This window comes from Pleurodeles waltl, chromosome 4_1 (genome assembly GCF_031143425.1).
Source record: "Pleurodeles waltl isolate 20211129_DDA chromosome 4_1, aPleWal1.hap1.20221129, whole genome shotgun sequence".
NCBI lineage: Eukaryota > Metazoa > Chordata > Amphibia > Caudata > Salamandridae > Pleurodeles > Pleurodeles waltl.
The window spans coordinates 690,158,354-690,180,512 of NC_090442.1; positions in this window are offsets into that span (position 1 = coordinate 690,158,354).

The window sequence follows — 22,159 nt, forward strand, 5'->3', positions numbered from 1 at the left end:
ACTACAGTGCGTTGCACAGTCACAGTTATGACATCACAAGACATACTTACACCCATCAAAAAATAGCTGTTGATGAGATCTTCTCGAAAGTCAGCTCCTTCCTCTTCACCACTGTCATCCTCACTTAGCATTTCAGGAGTCTCATCTGGTGGCACTGTGGGCTCTCCCTCCTCTGGGATTGTATTGGAGATTCTTCCACAGAGTGATGTTCTGGAGCATGCCACAGTGATCTGCACACTTTCCCCGTGAGGAGGGGATGCGCTAAAGACTTGAGAGGGACTACAGATCCCAAGCTGCTTTGAGGCCCCAGGAGGCGGCCATTTTCACCTGCACCCACTTGACACCAACGAGCGTTATAAAGCGCGTGGGGGCACCTCGCTGCACGGGACGTGCTAAAGACTTGAGAGGGACTACATATCCCAAGCTGCTTTGAGGCCCCAGGAGGCGGCCATTTTCACCTGTACCTGAACCCACTTGACACCAATGAGCGCTATAAAGCATGTGGGGGCACCTCGCTGCGCGGGACGTGCTAAAGACTTGAGAGGGACTACATATCCCAAGCTGCTTTGAGGCCCCAGGAGGCGGCCATTTTCACCTGCCCCCACTTGACACCAACGAGCGCTATAAAGCGCGTGGGGGCACCTCGCTGCGTGGGACGCTCTAAAGACTTGAGAGGGACTACATATCCCAAGCTGCTTTGAGGCCCCAGAAGGTGGCCATTTTCACCTGCACCCACTTGACACCAGCGAGTGCTATAAAGCGCGTGGGGACACCTCGCTGCGCGGGACGCGCTAAAGACTTGAGAGGGACTACATATCCCAAGCTGCTTTGAGGTCCCAGGAGGCGGCCATTTTCACCTGCACCCACTTGACACCAACGAGCGGTATAAAGCGCGTGGGGGCACCTCGCTGCGCGGGACGCGCTAAAGACTTGAGAGGGACTACATATCCCAAACTGCTTTGACACCCCAGGAAGTGGCCATTTTCACCTGCACCTGCACCCACTTGACACCAACGAGCGCTATAAAGCACGTGGGGGCACCTCGCTGCGCAGGACGCGCTAAAGACTTGAGAGGGACTACATATCCCAAGCTGCTTTGAGGCCCCAGGAGGTGGCCATTTTCACCTGCACCCACTTGACACCAACAAGCGCTATAAAGTGCGTCGGGGCACCTCGCTGCCCGGGAAGCGTAAAGACTTGAGAGGGACTATATATCCCAAGCTGCTTTGAGGCTCCAGGAGGCGGCCATTTTCACCTGCACCTGCACCCACTTGACACCAAGGAGCACTATAAAGCATGTGGGGGCACCTCACTGCGCGGGACGCGCTAAAGACTTGAGAAGGATTACGTATCCCAAGCTGCTTTGAGGCCCCAGGAGGCGGCCATTTTCACCTGCACCTGCACCCACTTGACACCAACGAGCGCTATAAGGCGCGTGGGGGCACCTCGCTGCGCAGGCCGCGCCCGGGCAAAGCCTGGGCCAAGGGCGGGCCCGTCCACGCCCGGAAGAGGCCAGGCTGGGCCACCCCCCTAACATTGACCATTCAAGTAGGCATCAATGATCTTAGCTCTACGCGCTATTGTCAATACTGTGCCATCCCGTAGCTTGCATTGTTATATTGATACTCTATAGAACATTTTATCACCAATAACAGTCCCAGATGGGTAAAAGGAAAGCAATAGAGGCTGGGGCAGGGGCAGTGCTAAAAGCTAAGTAAAAAAGGCACAAGCATGCAGCTAGTAACTGCGTTTTGGACAGAATTGACTCACTTTTGGGGGAATGCGAGGGAATTTTAACTACTCCTCAGGGAAATAATTTTAACTGTACTGGGGGAGAGCACTCCCCAACCAAAAGGAGGGCTGGCCCAAAGAAAATTGCTGAGATTTTTGTGAAACGTGGGCAACAGGACACAGCCACTACAGGGCAGGGAGAGGGCAGGAATGTTATCACCCACAGTGCTCCATCTCTAGTGAACGAGCTACCACTGGGCTCTAACGATTTTATCCAGTGCAGCAACCGCTTTAACTCGTTAATTAATGCCCTAGAATCACATGATGACATCGACCCAGGTACCAGGGTGGATGGGCTAGCAGCCGCAAACACACACTCACATAAACCCACAGCACAATCAATGCATACAAGAATTTAAAAAGGATGTACTAGAACTTAAGCTCATGGTTAACTCCTTAATTGCAATAGTAAAACAGTTAACTCGTTCAGATGACACGGCCACCATGAACTTTACCCAAAGCCCAACCCTACAGGCACCGCGACAAATCTGCCCATTTTTTCAGCACCCAGTTGTGATGGCCTCCTCCCAGCCGGTGTTAAGACCAAGGACTTCCACCAGCCTCCTTTGCATAACAGCTCAGGCGCAGGAAATACACTAGACAACCATCACAAAATCCCCAAACTCATGAGCAATACTGCCCCAAAATACTCTGTACAGCCTGCCATTGATTGGTCTCAATCAGAAAATGTAGTTCTAATGGTCAATGTTCCCAAGTTAAACACATCAACACAAAAGGAAGGGGCAGGCTCTATTAAAAACAAGGCAATTCACTGGATTCGCCATATAAGAGGCTGTCGCTCTGTAATACGCGAGGACATAATTAATGTAGCAAGATGGCCTGACCCGGGAACACATTTTGACATTTTAAAACTGCCACTCAAGGACGGGACCATGGTGGACAATTTGGTGGCACTAGATGCAAGAACAAGCCCACCAGCACACTTGCGCATCCAGTTCAAATACCCTAGGCTACCCGCGCACTACGGGGATTGCCCGAGCTACTGCCCAGCGAAAAATGTATCTACCCTTGGTGAGAACGATTGACTTAAAGCTTCATCTAAAATCTATGCTGAAAAACCACGCAACCAACATATATCAATCACGTCCAGGCCTGCAGCAATCCCTAACACTGCCAGTGCAAGTACTCATTCTCCCTCTCATGACATATTCCCCCAGACCCCTGACGGCTTACTGTGCAAATATGACAATACTGCCACTCTCATCTTGCAGGAACATTGCCCACCAAATCAAGAACCGATAGCTAATCCTGCAAGCACTTCCCTCACCAGGGCCAGGTCAGCTCCATTAGAGGAACATCACCACTCACCCCAGGTCTCACTGACCAACATTGGTATTGATCCACTTCTTCCCACTCAACCTCACCTGCCAAACCAACATCTGGCAGCTAATTATGTAAATACCAAGCAATTAGACAGGATAGCTCCTCCACTCACTGGGGTACGACTTGTCTTATGGAACGTGGCAGGTTTGAAATCTATTCTCCCTCTTCCATCCTTTACCTCTTTTATTGAAGAACATGACATATGTCTTCTTCAAGAGACATGGTCAACTGATCCACTCTTTCGAACAGGCTATTCAAACTTCCACATCCCTGCCTTGCCCAGTACTAGAGGCAGGCTTTCTGGGGGCTTGACCATCTAGATCAGAACATCACTTAACTGTCGTATATTACAGCTACCCACCGATTCTCCCGACCTGTTAGGTCTTCATCTATCATTCGGGCCTGACACTGTTGTGAACATCTTCAATATCTACACTCGAGGGGTCGGGGGGTCAAGTCTCCAAAACCCTTTGTGTCCTGGCAGCCCTCTTGCAAAACTGTCCCAGCCATCATAAAACCATTGTGGCAGGGGACCTTAATGTCACATTCAAACCTCTAGACTGGGATGATCTCAGGTCCACAGACGAGGAGGATCGAGCTTGGTCTATCCCCGCCCTGTCCATTCCACCCATCAAGAGATGGACGCAGGTCGCTGTCCAAGTTAAGTCACTGACCATGGAATTTGGGCTCAGGGCATTAAATGGCAGAACCAAATCAGACGCCAAAGGCCATCACACATTCAACAAAACCAACCGCACCAGCAGAATAGACTACTGTCTATTCGACATAAGATTATGTCCCCTAGTCATCGACATGACGATCATTGAAAGAACTGAAAGTGATCATAATCCTCTCTCTGTCCACACGTTAGCTTTGGGCAACCACTCGCCCATGATTAACTCCTCAGTAGCAACAGTATTAGCCTGGTTAACGACAAACGACACCTAAAGTGGGACAAGGTTGCGGCTCGGCCCGCACTCATCAACGCAGCGAATAACACCCTAAAGATTACATTAATGAACCTAGAGGTGGGTCCTGCAATCCCCTATAACGAAATAAGTTTAATTCACACCTCATGCTTCAGGGATATCGCAGCCCACTTCTCAGTATCCACAGCCCATGATGGCAAGAGACCCAAAGCTAGGCACCGCTGGTACAATAAAATGTGCCGGTCCTTAAATAAGCACTTAATCCAAGCTATTAAATCCAAGGATGCCACCGCCATCCGCCTAGCTAGAAAGTCCTACAAGTCAGCCATACGCAAAGCCAAGCGTGACCAAGATGATAAGTGGTGGACAGCACTTAGCGACGCTGTGCGCGAGAGGAATTGTAGTCTGTTCTGGTCCCTGGCAGCGCAAGGCCCAGAAAGCAGTGGATTGAACATTACAACCAACATCGCCCCGAAAGACTGGGTAGGTCATTTTAGTAGGCTGTACTCCCATGACCATGATAGCCCCACTCCTGTTCACATGGACCCCTGCCTAAACACTTCTTTAGCACCCACCACTGAAGTGCCCCAGCTGTTCTCTCAAAGTCACATAACATATTCCCTAGGCACCATAAAACGCGGCAGGGCCCCCGGCTCGGATGGTGTTTCAGCAGACCTGTTCTCATCCGACATTGTATTCTGGTCAAGATACCTCACCATCATAGCGAACGCAATAGCATCTGGGGCGCCTATCCCTGAGTCCTGGAAAGGGGCTCTTGTTGTCCCGATCTTTAAAAATGGCGACAGATCACTCCCATGCAACTACAGACCAATTAGTCTAATTGACTGTGTGCAAAAAGTCTTCTGCCACTGCCTCTTGGGAAAGATCGAAGACTGGATGACTGAACATGATATCCTTAGTCCCCTCCAAGCCGGTTTCCGGAAAAAAATATCTACCACTGACCCAGCCCTCAGGTTCCTATTTTTATACTGGAAAACAGTGCTCATTGGTAAAGGGAGCCTTTATGTAGCTTTTGTGGATCTAAAGTCTGCTTTTGACGTAGTACCTCGCAACAAACTATGGGGCACTCTCTCTCGAATGGAAATCCCGGAGCATATCCTAGCACTATTGATATGGCTCCACGAGGGCAACTACGCACGAGTCAGGTGGGATAACAAGGGGCAACTAACTGATAAAATCCATGTATCAAGGGATGTGCGGCAAGGGTGTGTCCTTGCCTCGACTCTCTTCTCTCTGTATATCAATGAAATCGTCCCCTCCCTGCTTAGGGAGGAGGCTGACGCACCATCACTTGGCACACAAAAAATCCCTGTCATGCTCTTTGCAGATGATACTCTCCTGATATCCAAGACATCTAGTGGACTAAGGAAACTCCTCACATGCTTTGAGAAATTCTGCTCAACGCTGGGACTTGAAATCAATGCCTCTAAAACAAAACTAATGAACCTCAATCCCCATAGATCTTTTAGAGGGAAGTTTACACTAGAGGGCACCACACTTGAGAAGGTGGGCATTTTCAGCTACCTGGGTATAGCATTGACTGACAACATGTCTTGGAAATCACACATAGGAAAGCAAGCCTTAAAACTAAAGCAAACAACAGGGGTACTATTAAAATCTTTCACCTCTCACACACAAAACCAATTCGCCCAGCAATACAGATATACGAAGCCGAGGCTGTGACCTCAGCACTTCACGGGGCTGAACTATGGGGTTACACTAAAATCCAAGACATAACCATCGCTGAAAACAGCGTCCTAAGAAACCTTGTGTCCCTTCCGCCAAGCACTCCACTTTTTAAGGATCTTGGCATTAAACGCATCGGTCATAAAGCCCGCCTACGCCCTCTCCTGTACTGGCGGCGTCTCTGGACTACCCCAGAGCTTGAAACCTTTACTGAAGCCCTGCAGGTTATTTTAAAAGCTGATCATCTTCACAGCATCCCCTGGCTACAATACATCAAGGGGTCACTTTACTCACTCGGGCTCAGTGAACTCTGGAATTTACCAACCACCTCCGTCTTTCCCAATGAAAAGTGAACTAAAGAAACTATATTGGCAAATGGCAGATCACGAAGATCTAGGGGCCGCACTTCACACTACATTATCTTGTGACTTTGTTAACTTAAAAGAGACATGCAAGTATGAGGCTTTTTGGGACATAATCACAGTCCCAAGGGAAAGGTAACTGTAGTTTCAGCTCCGCATTGGAACGCTACCATTAAGACTTTTCACCAGCCGCTGGTCACACAAAGAATCAACCGCTTGTCCAGCCTGCAAAGCCCCCGTTGAGAACCTCCCTCACGTCCTTTTTGCCTGCCCTGCGTACAGCGCCTCACGTAGGAAATGGCTGGCCCCAGCATGCAGACTGCTGGGAGTCCGCAGCTCAGAAATAGCCCTGCGAATCCTCAGATCAGACACTAGGCCAATGCTAGTGATCGCCGTTGCTAAGTTCCTCGGAGCTAGCTGGATTGCTAGAGGGAAATTTTTATCTGCTTAATGGTTCCAACAAGACTGTCCCATCACACTGTGTGAGTGTATTTTATCTTTATTCCATTTTTATCATTATATGTATTGTTACATTTATTACTTTGTGTATTTATTTATATTTATTGCTGCTATGCGCTTTTATGGCTCTTGTAGCTGAAATAAAGTTCCTTTGACTTGACTTGAGTAGAGGAGGGATCCACCAGTCCTGCCCAGACATAAATCGGGCCTTCAGGATCCAAAAAGCCCATTCCACTGGTTATCGTGATGTTCTATCAGCCTCATTGAAGCAGGCTTCCCCTGGCATACTTGGATCCCTCAGCAGCATCAAAAATCAAGGACGGTTTGGATATGCTGAGTCTCCTGTTGAGGAATGGGACATAACTGCAACAATGAGTCACTCACTTCATGACTGTAGCACCTGACATTGCACACACACAATCAGGACTACGTGACTTACCAAACAGCCAGGCCTTCTCTGGGTGAGGTTGTGATATCAGCTGGGGTATTGTGCTTTTTCGCATTATGAAGCAATCATGGGCTTATCCTAGATAACGGCCACAGACATTTGAGATGTAGAGATCTGCCAAACAGACAACTTGCACGTTGATGGAATGGAAGTCCTTTCTGTTGTGATAGACTTGGTTAGTGGGCTGCTGTGACATCAAGCCAACATGTGTGCCATCAATGGCCCCAACCACATGTGGGAGGTGGGCAAAATCAAAAAAGTCAGCCTTCTCATTGGCTAAATTCTCACTTTGGGGGAACCTGATATAGCTGTCAATCTGTTTAAACATTGCTGAGAGGAAATCCTTAATCACCATACTGAGCATAAGTTGGGACATACCAGCGGATAGGGCCACTGTATGTTGGAAGGACCCTGTAGCTAGGCAGTGCATTGCTGACATGACTTGTACAATGGGTGGTATGCACATTGGATAACTAACAGCTGGCATCAGATTTGGCTCCAACTGACAGCATAAGTGCTCTTTTGTTTGCCTATCCAGGTGGTATACTGGTAATGCCGTTGCTCCATGGTCTGAAGCATGGCAGTGGATGGTGGAGAGGAGGTTGTCACATCCTCCATCTCCCAGGGTACTTATGTATGACAAGACATGATATGTATCATTAGTCAGTGTGTCCACAGCAACATACATGATGCATGCCAATACTATTATGTAACAAAGCCTTTCTGACTGGATAGACATAACACCCAGTACACAATACAGCTGGCAACTATATAAGAGTCAATTGGGACCCACATTGTTTTCAACACATGTCCACAAAATGGATTTGGATGAAACTCAAAGATTTGCTACACAATTGCTCCTCAAAATGGACTGTATATTTCGTCTGCAAAAATGACAGTCGGCGGTGGTGGACTGTGCACCGCCGTCAAATGCGATCTGTGCCCTGGGACACACTACACTGGTGGTTGTGTAAAAGGACCTACAAGACAAGCCAGAATAAGGATGATTGTAATGCCACAACACATATATTGGAGGTGTGACACAGTTTACAAAGCCAAATACTGTATTTCAGGCCACCAAAATGACAGATGCCTGACCTACTCCACTGGACATTGGGAACCACCGGTAACTTCTGCCCGAAGCCATCAGGGCAGTAGGCAGTTCTAACCATAAAGGACACAACCATAGTCTATGTTGTTGCCTGTGGTGGTCGCTGCCCAGTGGATGTGTCTGCCAGTGGTGATGACTGCGTACGTGGTGGATGTGACTGCCATTTTGTGCACTTTCACTCACTTGACTCCTGACACTGTTACCAGAAACACTTCCACTTCCTGAGCTGCTGTGTGCCGCCTGTGGGAGCAATCATGCCACGTCCAACAGTAGATAGGGTCCCTACCTTTTCTCCAGAGGAGCTGGAGACGCTTGATGATATGATCCTACCCCTTTATGAACAGCTCTATGGCTTACCAGAGGAGGAGGTAAGAATCTCATGCACTCAATTCCGAATCATCCTTTCCCTCCTCACAGGCTACAGTGTGCCCTTGTGTACCTGTAAGACGTCTTGTGTGCCTGTTGTTGCAGTCTGTGTGTAATATATGGAATGTACACTATGCAGGTAATGATGGCCAGTACTGTGTGTTAAGTTCAGTCATATTGTGTTGTGTGATGTTTTTGAGGTCCTAGATCCTCCTTGTGTTAGATGCATATAACTAGGTAAGGAGAATTTGCTGCCATCCAATGACATCTCTTTCTTCATGATTGTTGTATATGTTTGACGACATGAATGTGCATGACAGCATGAGCCATGTATGCATCTTGTATGAGTCATTTGAGGATCTTGTAAGCAATGTGTATAGTACCACAGATCTTTCAACCCAAATCTGGCCTTGACAAACTGTTGTCTGACACCCACATCCTGACTCACTCTTCCCTACTGGTTTCCACACAAACCACATGCCAAATTGCTGATGGTCACATTATGTACTGTCATGCATGGAAGTGATGGAAATGTGAGTGTCATGTAGGATCAGTAAGCACAGCCTGTGAGACCAGTGCCTGTCAGTTGTATCTCCCTCTATAGGACCTTGTCCAGGCTGTGGGAGACTCACTATGACTGTGCAACTGTGGCACTGTGCTCACTTCCTGTACACCAGCAGATCCAGGCATGTTAATAATATGATGCTCTAATATGACTGTGCAACTGTGGCACTGTGCCCACTTCCTGTACACCAGCAGATCCAGGAATGTTAACAATATGATGCTCTTGTGTAAAACTAGCCCTGTATGCCTCAGCCCAATGACTAGATTAGGAATGGGTAGTGCGGTACATCCCAGAAGTAGTCCATATGTGCATTGTCAATGTGTGTCTTTGACTCATAACAGGTCCCTTACTCCCACAGCTCTGTTGTCACCTTCACAAAAGTCATATTGTCCAGTACAGGCTTATTGCACTAATGACAGTCCCATAGTGCAGACGGTGTGTTGATTCATGGGGGCCGGGATATGTGAGTCAGTACCTAGGTCACATAGCAGAAATTGCACAATGCATATCTTTGTATGTTGGATGCCATCTCTGTAGGATAGACACATATGTCCAAAGGAGTGTTCTGTGGTACAGATAGATACCACAGAACCCATCCATGAAGTGGCAGGAGTCTGCATTTAATCGGCCACATGTCCACACATGCAGAAGGAATACATTGCCTGTAGGGACTATGGGCCTGATTCTGACCCCGGCGGTTCCTTACCGCCGGGGCCAGGGTTGGCGGGAGCACCGCCAACAGGCTGGTGGTGCCCCGCAGGGCATTCTGACCGCGGCGGTTTTGCCGCGGTCAGAAGTGGAAAACCGGCGGTCTCCCGCCGGTTTTCCGCTGCCCATTAGAATCCTCCATGGTGGCGCAGCTCGCTGCGCCGCCATGGGGATTCTGACAACCCATGCCGCCATCCTGTTACTGGCGGTTCTCTCGCCAGGAACAGGATGGCGGTATGGGTTGTCGTGGGGCCCCCGTAAGAGGGCCCCACAGAGAATTTCACTGTCTGCATTGCAGACAGTGAAATTCGCGACGGGTGCCACTGCACCCGTCGCACCTTCCCACTCCGCCGGCTCAATTCTGAGCCGGCGTCCTCGTGGGAAGGGAGTTTAACACTGGGCTGGCGGGCGGCCTTTTGGCGGTCGCCCGCCAGCCCAGTGTAAAACTAAGAATAGCCGCAGCGGTCTTCCGACCGCGGTGCGGTATTCTGGAGGGAGGAAGTCTGGCGGGCGGCCTCTGCCGCCCGCCAGACTTAGAATGAGGCCCTATATGCAGTAAATCAATCTTGCCAAGTGTGAATGTGTTGGTCCATTCAGACCTAAGGAGTTTACCCTTCAGAAGCCACATATGTGTGCAGTGTTTCATTGTGGCTCACATTACAGTACATGTCGCTGGATCATGGGCTACCTGATGCCAGTAAGCATGCTTAGTTACTGTAGGCTCTGAGCAGGGCAGTGGGTTAGTCTGCAGATGGATATAAATGTCTGTCATCACATCTCTGTAGTTATTGACTTGTGTGCTTTATACTTGTGGTGTGTGAACAAATTGATCATTTCCAGCTTGGTGTTTCTGACATGGGTGTCACTCAACCATTTGTGCAAAAACTTGTGATTGTAATCTCTTGATTTGTCTCTTACATCCATGCAAGCCAATGCCCATCAGAAGGAGGAGATATGGAGAGCCATCGCCCAGAAGGTGTGGACCCTGAAGTCCACAGATAGCGGAGTTCCCACTGTTGCAAGAGCTGGGAGGGCCTCAGACGCTGGGCCCAGAAGATCGCGGAAGTGTAGCTTGGGGCTGTCCTCTGAATGTGGACGGGGCACGTGTCAGATAACAACCCCCCTAATGGTCCGCATTCTGGCAGTGGCATACCCATAACTTGATGGGAATTTGAAGGGAGCACAGCAGCCACAAGGGGATGAGTACAGGGCATATTCCTGCCTGTCACATTGCCAACTTAATGTGTTAGATTCTAATATCTGCCCCTGAGGATTAGGGATGGACCAAGTGTGACCCAGTATATAAGTGACTGTGTAGATAGGTAATGTGGTGCATACTGGTGTGCCTTCCCTATTGGCTCAGGGACTTAGGACACAACTGTGTAGAATCCACAAACAATTTGCTCTCTAGGGACAACACATGGCTGTGCACATTCATCAATCAAGTAATGTTTATTATTGTAGTGGATTTAAATTCTATGCAACAGACTATAACTCCTCGGTGTTACAAGCTATAGATACGGAAGTTATGGATCACTATCCTCAGCCATGTGTCTGTCCAAGTGAGTATTCTGGCCTCTGCTGCCCTGAGGATACTTATCTTCGGCATGTGACGGGTGCTGGTGCCTTGCTACTGTCTGCAATATGAGGATGACCATCATAATGTGATTGAGCATACATTGTTCTTTGGATGCAGCTACAGATTAATACTTTCCCTTGTTAAGTGGGAAATGTCCATTGACATGATTTATATGCCATTAGTTTTGCCAACGTTCTTTGTACCTAGATGTTAGCATGTGTCCCTTTCTCTTTTGAAAAAATGTATACACTGATGTGTCATGCATGGGCTACCTATGATAATGGGATGATTTCTGTGTTCCCTCACATATATGTGCATGCCAACCTGTGTGTGGAATATGACATTTACAATGGGGCTACATTTCATGTGGTGCCACAGAGAGGGGTGTGTCACCATTGATATTTGGCTGACACATGCACTCAATCTTCATTGCATGTCATTTGTCATGTACAAATGCAGTAGCAATGAGGAGCAAGACGTGTATGACTAGATTCTTTAGCCATAATGTGCTATGCCAGGCCATTGATGTGGCATCATGTAGCAAACTGCACTGCACATGCGTAAAGGGGAAGGTTTCTAGCATGACAGTTGGCGTGCATCTTGGAATGACTTGCAGTTATGTTGGGATCACATGTGGTTGGGTACAACCATTGATCCACAGACATATGTGTTGGAAGGACCAAAATGGGGAGAGTAATGTATCTTACCTTTGGGCAACATTTTGAGTTGCTACAACAAGCACTTGTAAATCTCTGTGCCTGTCCAACATACAAAGGACTAATGGTGTCTACTGATGCAATCGGAGTATGTCATTGTAAGGGGTGCCAGACATTAGCGGTGATTTCCCTGGGGCTTGCTGATTCACTGTGTTGTGGATTTTAGGGACATATCTCCCTGTCAATTTGCACATTATGTCTACAGTATACATTTCCATGCCAAATGTGTGGCATACCTGAACAACACTAGTACTACCTCCATGACTCCATGGAGACAAAGTTCACTTGGTGCATTGTTGCTATGTTTTCAGTTGACATGAGTAATTGCATGTCACCTTCTCCAGGATACTGTACTGTTGTCATCAACATGGCATGTTCTGGGAGCATCATTTCACTTTGTTGTGTAATTGTGTATGTGAAAAATAAATGTCTGCATGACCTTGTGTGAGATTTGTGGGAATGAACTTGGCATTAGGCTACTACTTTATGCCAACAGGTAACTGAGGGATGCTCCATGAGGAAAAGTATTGAAGGTGATGTGGTCTCCTATTTGTTCAATGGTTACTGTGATTGCACAACTTCAGCCATGTAATTGTAGTTGCCTGAGATCCTGAACATCCTGTGGGCAACTCTTGACAGTTCAGATATCATGCATGCATATGGTATGGAACATGATGGGGCCACTTTGGTGGAGTTTGTTGCTGGGGGCTACTTAACATCCTGGTAATGTTTGCTAATCAGAGCTATTGTTCAAGTGTGATCTTGAAGATGTGGTAACCCTTTTTCTCTTTGTATTTTCAGCATCAGCCCAGGAAAGCAAAGGAGACAGGACACAACCAAGTGGGGAAGCATCTGGTCTCAGTACCTCTGGTCAAGACACCACTGACACGGAGGGTCCTAGCGGCCCCTTTTTGCAAGGTTAGCCCACACTATTTGCCTGATGTTGATGTGTTCTAGAAGTATTTAGTGGGATCCCCTAGACCAAGATGTGAGATATGAAAAGGATCCCAAGAAGAGAAGAAGACCATCATCAAAGAAACCGCCAGGGTGAGAACTGAGGACCTGCTGCACCAGAAGAGGTGCCAGGACCCCTGCTTGCTGCACCAGAGTCCCGACAATCGCGACAGTGGAGGAGCTGAACACTGGACTGACCCCAAGAAACCCAGGGGACCTCCAGGCTTCAAGGATCACCCCAGATCTCCCTCCTGAGTGGAGGAACCACTAAAGAAAAGCAAGTAAACTGAAAAAGACCAAGAAACCAGTGAGGGACACTTCACTGAATTGCTGATATCTCCGTGACCAGAGGTCACGGCTGGACCCAACGACACACAGATGACAGCCCCGAAGTGCCCTCCAACTGTACCACGTTTGGTGGCACTGCAAACTCCAGTGGCCTTGATAGAGCAATATCCTGTGTCCTGGTCAGCTGACATCAGACCAGGAGAAAAACAGCTCCCCCAGAGCTGACAAAGGATCAGGAGGAATCCCCAGTGGAGGCCAGAGTGCCCCTCTTGTCCTGTAAGCGGCCCGCAAAGAGACTTACCTCCAGCTCCAGTGGATTTCATTGCACACAGCATTCAAGACTTCAAAAACGCCCTGCACCTGGCCGCCCTGGGCCTTGAATCGCGGGATCTGCTGTGTGCCCCGGGTCCCCAACCCCTTGTGACCTCGACAGCCAAAGGGGACACCACTTTGAATTTGCAAACCAGCTCCTTTTCCAAGTGGCCCATACAGGTGGCCCTCTGCCCGTGCCAAGAACTTTTCCAACGCTGCTCCCGCTGGAACCGGGAGCTGCCCTAGGCTCTCCAGCTAGCACGAGGTGCCCACCGACTCCTGCGACCACCCTGCAAAAGAAGAGACTGGTAACTTAAATGTGTGATTTTTAATGCATTTTCAAAAGTGACTGCCTATTGGTTCCAATGGTGCATAATTACGCACAGAAAGACTAACTTTGCTAAAACTTTAAAAAGTCATAACAAGAAATGTACTTAACGTATTCTAAATATCTTGGTCTTAAAATAATATAAAAGTCTGAAGTATTTTTATAAATTCTGGTCTCAAGTTATTCATTGAGTGTGTGTGTGGTGCATGATTGGATTTGTGAGTACAGCACATACTTAGCACATCTCCTGGATTAGCCTAACTGCTGGACCAGCTACCTTAAAAATTAGAGCATTAGGTGGTCTGATTTTTACCCCTGGAAACTAACATGTGGTTGTCCGTACCCTCTGCATAGTGTACTTGGTTTTGTACACTACATAGAGGACCAGCCTGTAACATTTGTTGTATCAGCGGTGGGATAAAGACTGAGTTTGATGAGACCACTTTTACAATTGTGTTAACACATGAATAACTCTCCAAATTGTCTTTTATATAATTGATTTTGATTTTTCGAATTGACTAACGTTTTTTTTACAATCCCTGGCTAGGTCCATACAGCTTTAGAAAAAGTTTAAAAGTCTTTGCTTTAGTTGGTTATCCAAAAAGGGGAGTTATAATATCTAAAAGGTCCCAACTTTAGTAAGATAAAAATGTCTGATTCAGAGTCCAGAAACCAGGAGCTCAAACTGGAACCTTATGAGACATATAGCTATGACCGATTAAGGAAACTCCGCAGACTATGAAAACTTCAAACTGGAAAAACCCCGAAAACAGAGAAACTTAGGTTTCTGATGGCCCAGTATGAAAAAGATCATCCCCCAGCTGATGATGACGACTCTGAGGTGGATGAAGATCCTGTGGTAAATGGTGATGAGGGTATCTCCTCTTCTCACACAAGCTCTATAGCACCCACAGATACAAACTTGGAAATTGCCAGGCTGGCCAAAAGACTGGCTTTTGAAAGTCAGCTTTTGGAGATAGAACAGAAGAGAAAAGAGTTGGGCTTGGCACCTATCTCTGGTGGCAACATACAAGTGTTGAAGGAAAAGGCTTTCAACATTAAACCCCCAAAAGGAGTTGCCCCTCCCTTCACTGAAGGGGATGATATCATTAAACGGTTTTCTGCCTTTGAAAGAGCCTGTATTGGGTGGGAAATTGAAAAGAAACACTGGGGCACACAGATGTGGGAGTTATTCTCAGGAAAGTGGTGCAGGGGTAGGCTCCTGACACTGAATGAGACAGATTCTAAATCCTATGACCTCATGAAGGGTACCCTAATTGAGGCCTTTGGATTTATAACTGAAGAGTACAGGATAGGGTTCAGGGAGGCTCGAAAATCCCAGAGCCAAACCTGGGTTGACTTTGTTGACTATTCAATAAAAATGCTGGGTGGTTGTTTAACTGGGAACAAGGTACAAGATTATGATGGGCTGCATAATTTATGAGCATCTGTTGTGTAATTGTTCCAATGATAGACTACATCAACATTTGGTGGACCTGGGTCCACTTCCCCCTCGAGAGTTGGGGAGGAAGGCAGACCATTGGGTCAAAACAAGGGTTACCAAAACTACCACTGGTGGGGGAGACCAATCGAAAGAGACCAAAAAGCTCCCCCAGAGGGAAAGATGGGAGCCAGGGTAAAAACAACAAAGAGTCTTCTCAAGGCTCCCAAAAATCTTCACAGGAGGGTGGGCCCAGAGGCTACTCACAGACCAGGGGAGGGTACAAAGGGAAACACTTTGACTACAGCAAGGCTTGGTGACAAAACTTAAGACAAAAGGCCACCAAACTGGAGACCCTGGCTGTAAAAACAAAAAACAATGCCTCTACTCAACCTGCAGCAAATGCAGTTGCCAATATCCAGATGGGGTCAGAGGTGTGGCCTGACTATGTCAGTGTCCCCACAGAGGCAACCTTAGTCACTGAGGGTGGGGTAGATTTATCCTTTGCTGCCTGGACAAGTAATATCACCAAATACAGACAGCACCATGTGATTAATGGGGACAAAACAGAAGCTTTGAGAGATACAGGGGCTAGTATCACTATGGCGTCCCAGCACCTGGTCCAACTCAGTTCCTAGTATGGCGGTGTTCTCCTGTCACCAATGCTGACAATGAGACCAGGTTCCACCCCATGGCTTTGATAAACTTTGAATGGGGAGGAGTAGCAGGGCAGAAAGAAGTGGTTGTGTCCTCATCCATCCCTGTAGATTGCCTACTTGGTAATGATCTGGAGCATTCCTCCTGGTCTGAGGTAGAGCTAAAGACCCATGCAGCAATGTTTGGAATCCCTAAGTGGGCTTGTGTCAAGCCTAGGGCACAGAGCAAACTTCAGAGAGATAAAGGAGAGCTGGATCCTGAGATAGTGGACCAGCCTCCAAAGAGAAAAGGCAGAAGACTGGGGTACCAGCTTCACAACAGATCACAAGACAGGACCCCTCTCATCAGAAGGAGAAGGAGTCACCCACCTTAGAGGGAACTGAGCCTGAGGAGCTTGGGCCTTACCACCCAGAGCTCTTGGGCCCGGGGGAGGGGGCATCTAGGGAAGATCTGTGCCAGGGGCAAAGAGAGTGTCTCACTCTTGAAGGCCTGAGACAGCATGCTGCTTAGGAGGAGCTAGTAAATGTCAGTGGTACCAATAGAGTCTACTGGGAGGAGGGGCTCCTCTACACCGAGGCCAGAGACCTCAAGCTTGGTGCAACCAGGAGGGTGGTAGTGCCCCAGAAGTTCAGAGACTTCCTTCTCACTTTAGCCCATGACATCCCCCTAGCAGGGCATCTGGGTCAGAACAAGACATGGAGAAGGTTGGTTAACCATTTCTACTGGCCAGGTATGTCCCAAAAAGTGAAGGACTTTTGCCGGTCCTGTCCCTCCTGCCAAGCAAGTGGCAAAGCAGGTGGGCACTTAACCCCTTCCCCGCCACGGACGTAATGGTTACGTCCATGGCAGCGCCCGTGTGGCGCCATGGACGTAACCATTACGTCCTGGGACTGGCAGTCGGGGGAAGCGCTAGCGCTTCCCCCGAGGGCTGCCCCCCAACACCCCCAGGCCAGGGCTGAAAGGGGAATCCCTTCCCCTTTCACGCCCACCCCCCCCACCCCCCCCATGACGTCAGCGCACGATCGCGCGCTGATTTCAGGGAAAGGGGGAAAGACGCGCTGGAAGCCATTTGCTTCCAGCGCGTCTAAGGGAGAAGGTGAGTTTTTCACCTTCGTGCGGGGTGGGGGTGCTCTCAGAGAGGCATCGAGGGAAAGGAAAGGGTTTTCCTTTCCCTCAATGTCTCTTTGAGCATTCCTGCTGCCCGATCGCGATGCGATCGGGTAGCAGGAATGCCCACTAGACACCAGGGATTTCAGTATGTGTGTGTGTGCTTATTAGTGTAGGGGAGCGACCCCTTGGGCAAGGTTCGCTCCCCTTTGGGGGCACATGTATTTAACGTCGTTTCTGCCCCCCCTGGGGGCAGATTGGCCCTATTTTTAGGCCGATCTGCCCCCAAGGGGGGCAGAAAGCCACTAGACACCAGGGATTTTATTGTTGCTTTGTATTTTTTGTGTTGGGGGGCGGCCCCTTGGGCAAGGGTCGCTCCCCTTTGGGGGCACATGTATTTTACGTCGTTTCTGCCCCCCCCTGGGGGCAGATTGGCCCTATTTTTAGGCCGATCTGCCCCCAAGGGGGGCAGAAAGCCACTAGACACCAGGGATTTTATTGTTGATTTGTATTTTTTGTGTTGGGGGCGGCCCCTTGGGCAAGGGTCGCTCCCCTTTGGGGGCAAATGTATTTTACGTCGTTTCTGCCCCCCCTGGGGGCAGATTGGCCCTATTTTTAGGCCGATCTGCCCCCAAGGGGGGCAGAAAGCCACTAGACACCAGGGATTTTATTGTTGATTTGTATTTTTTGTGTTGGGGGGCGGCCCCTTGGGCAAGGGTCGCCCCCAGGGGCCCTCATGTATTTTTGGGCAGTTCTGCCCCCCTTGGGGGCAGAGAGGCCTATTTTTTTTAGGCCTTTCTGCCCCCAAGGGGGGCAGAATCCCAATAGCACCAGAAATAGTATGTATGTATGTGTGCTTTGTGTTGGGGGGTGGCCCCTTGGGCAAGGGTCGCTCCCCCCAGGGGCGCAATGTATTTATTGTCGTTTCTGCCCCCCTTGGGGGCAGATTGGCCCTATTTTTAGGCCGATCTGCCCCCAAGGGGGGCAGAAAGCCACTAGACACCAGGGATTTTATTGTTGATTTTTATTTTTTGTGTTGGGGGGTGGCCCCTTGGGCAAGGGTCGCCCCCATGGGCCCACATGTATTTTTGGGCAGTTCTGCCCCCCTTGGGGGCAGAGAGGCCTATTTTTTTTAGGCCTTTCTGCCCCCAAGGGGGGGCAGAATCCCAATAGCGCCAGAAAGATATGTTTGTATGTGTGCTTTGTGTTGGGGGGTGGCCCCTTGGGCAAGGGTCGCTCCCCCCGGGGGCGCAATGTATTTATCGTCGTTTCTGCCCCCCTTGGGGGCAGATTGGCCATATTTTTACGCCGATCTGCCCCCAAGGGGGGCAGAAAGCCACTAGACACCAGGGATTTTATTGTTGGTTTTTATTTTTTGTGTTGGGGGGCGGCCCCTTGGGCAAGGGTCGCCCCCAGGGGCCCACATGTATTTTTGGGCAGTTCTGCCCCCCTAGGGGGCAGATATGCCTATTTTTTAGGCCTTTCTGTCCCCAAGGGGGGCAGAATCCCCATAGCGCCAGGGATACTATGTGTGTGTGTGTGCTTTGTGTGGGGGTGTGGCCCCTTGGGCAAGGGTCGCCCCCCCCCAAAGGGTGCAATGTAATCTGGGCGATTTCTGCCCCCTCCCCTTGGGGGTAGATTGGCCTATTTTTTTTTAGGCCCATCTTCCCCCAAGCAGAGAAGACTAGACACAGGGGAAAATGAAAAAATGGTTAGTGGCAGAGTGTTTGTCAACTGGCGAAGTATTTGCTTTTATGATAATAACAGTTTTTCTCCTTTTTGTTTTAGTTCAAAGCTTTTGCTGACTTTGCTGTGGCTTGTTGCAGTTTTGGCAGTAGTTGTCCTGCGGTTTGCGTAGTTGCATGTTTTAGGTAAGTAAATAAATTTACTCCAAGTGAGTATTGTTGCAATGCATGAATGACATGTTTGTAGGTGGTGTACTGAATGCAGGATTGTGTGTGAAATTGTCCTTAGAGTTATGCACAATGATTATTGTGTTGTCTTATGTCTAATTTGCTTTTTTTTTCCTCTTTTTAGTGGGATATCGTTGGTGATTGCTGTGGCTGTGCAGAGTAGTTGCTGGTGAGTCAAGCTTTTTCAGGCAAGTGAGCAGTATAGTTTTTGAGTTTATAATTCTTAGTGATAAACCTATACTTTGTTACTTATCTTACACAGTGCTGGTTGTTGGTGGTGTATTTGTCCAGTTAATTTTAGTAGGAAGGATCATGGCCAGCCGTAGGATGACCGCTCAGCAGGTTGTTAGTGTGCTTTTTGAGTCATCTTCTGACCATGAATATGAGACTGACTCTGCATCTGAGGCAGAGGAGGAAGTGCAGGATTCTGGAAGTGAATTTTCTGTCAGAGATGAATCATCTGATGATGAAGCCACTCTCAGTGCTGATGAAGGGCCTGTTTTAGAGGAGGACAGTGATGTGCCAATGGTGCAGGAGCCAGCGGCTGAAAGGCTTCCCATTGGAAGACCTGACGCATGGGTTGCACCAAACATGGAGCAGCCACAGTTGCCTGCGTTTACTGGTTTTCCAGGGTGTCGAGTTAATACGGAAAACTTTTTGCCCGTCAACTTTATTGAGTTGTTTATGGACGATATATTTTTGGAAGAGATTGTTGAGCAGACTAATTTGTATGCAGAGCAGTTTTTGAGGGACAACGCTGCCAGACTTAGGCCACACTCTAGAGCTAGCCGGTGGATTCCCACAAATCTGGAAGAGTTGAAAAAGTTCTTGGGTTTAACTTTTTTGATGGGGCTGATAAGGAAGCCGTCGCTGTCTTCATATTGGTCTACTAGTCCCTTGATGGCAACTGCTATATTTCCTGCCATCATGAGTCGTAACCGGTATGAGCTTCTTCTTCGGATGTTGCATTTTGTAGATAATGCTTTAGCCTTGCCACGAGATCATCCTGATTCTGACCGTCTTTTTAAGATTAGACCTGTCCTTGATCATTTGGTAGATCGGTTTTCAGAGATATATGTTCCAGGGAAAGAAATATCTGTAGATGAGTCTTTGGTCCTGTTCAAGGGTCGTTTGGTTTTTAGGCAGTACATTCCTAGCAAGAGGGCACGGTATGGAATTAAATTGTATATGCTGTCAGAAAGTAGTACAGGATATGTTTATAATTTCCGGGTCTACACTGGTAGGGATTCCAATATTGACCCCCCTGGTTGTCCTCCCACTTTTGGAGTTAGTGAGAAAATTGTGTGGTAACTTGGTAGACGACTGTTTAACAAAGGTCACCATTTATATGTAGATAACTTCTACACTGGAGTTCGGTTGTTCAAGGAGTTGTTCAGAGTGGACACTGTTGCTTGTGGCACAATCCGCTCTAATCGGAAAGGCTATCCAAAAGAGCTTGTCTGTAAAAAACTTGAGAAGGGACAGTGCAGTGCCTTGCGGAATGATGAGCTGCTAGCTCTGAAATTTGTAGACAAGAGGGATGTATACATGCTAAGCACCATCCATGATGAGAGTACTTCACCTGTGGCTGTTTGGGGTCAGGTTGCCGAAGTGCGCAAACCTGTGTGCATCTTAGACTATAATAAGCACATGGGTGGTGTTGATAGAGTAGATCAGAGGTTAGAACCTTACACTGCTGCTCGTAAGTCTTATGTGTGGTATAAGAAATTAGCGCTTCACTTGTTCCACTTGGCAACTTTTAATGCTTTTGTTGTGTTTAAGGTTAGTTCTCCAGAGTCAAGGATGACATTTGTGAAATTTCAGGAGTCTATCATAGCTAGCCTTGTTGTGCTGGAACAGGCAAGAGTTCCTAGAGAAGCAGTGGTGGAGGATGTGGCTAGATTGAAAGATCGTCACTTTGCTGAGCACATTCCTCCCACGGCCAAAAAAAACTTTCCTGCTAAGAGATGTAGAGTCTGTGCTCGAAGAGGTATCAGGAAGGAGACTAGGATGTACTGCCCTGATTGTCCTTCAAAGCCTGGGCTGTGTGTGGGTGGCTGTTTCAGGAGCTACCACACACAGAAGAATTATTGGGAAATTCCGTGAGCGTAAACTGGTGTTTTATATTTTTATATGTTCGGTTTCACGGTTGGCATTAGTCATGTATTCAGTTAGAGCTTTTGTGTTTGTAGTTTTGTACTAATTTATGATTAGTGGTTTCTTTGTTGTTTAAAAACAAAAAAAAGGGGATGGCATGTGTAGAGTGGCGCTTGGCTGGCGGCGTGGGTGTGGTGGCGCTTGGCTGGCGGTGTGTGTGGGGTGGCGCTTGGCTGGCGGTGTGTGTGGGGTGGCGCTTGGCTGGCGGTGTGTGTGGGGTGGCGCTGGGCTGGCGGTGTGTGTGGGGTGGCGCTTGGCTGGTGGTGTGGGTGGGGTGGCGCTTGGCTGGTGGTGTGGCGCTTGGCTGGCAGTGCCAGCCAAACGCCAGTCCACACACTCATCAGCTGGTGTGATTGCTGTATCAGGCATGTGGGCGTATGAAAGTGATGGGCCCTTGACTGGCGCTGTCTGTGGATGCGAGTCTTGTAATGTGCTGGGCCCGTGGCTGGCGGCGTGAATGGTCTAGTGCATGTCATGTATGAAAGGTGTGTGAATGGACTGTAAAGCGGTTGGTGCCTTGTCGTGGCTTTACAGCTCACGAGCTGTGAGTCATTGTTTCAGTTTTTTGGCCTTTCAGTTATTACCAGTGCATTTCACTTTTGTGAAATCTCTTGTTAATAAAATTTGATCTACTGAACCATCACTCACCCTCGTGCCAAATCCAACCAGTATGTGTGGTACAAATGACAAAACCTGCTCCGCTGTAATCAGGCGTCGCAGCACACTTGAGACACGCTAGGTGCCTCAGGTGGGACCCCGATGATGAAGCATGCCACCAACTTGGTTGGTGGGTGAGGGGTCTTCTTCACATAACCTAAGTGTGTTTCTTTTCACAATTTTAGTGTTTGGCACATCACGGACGTATGTGCACACATCAAAGTGATATATTCCAAAAATACCTGTGTTTGGGGGGGAGG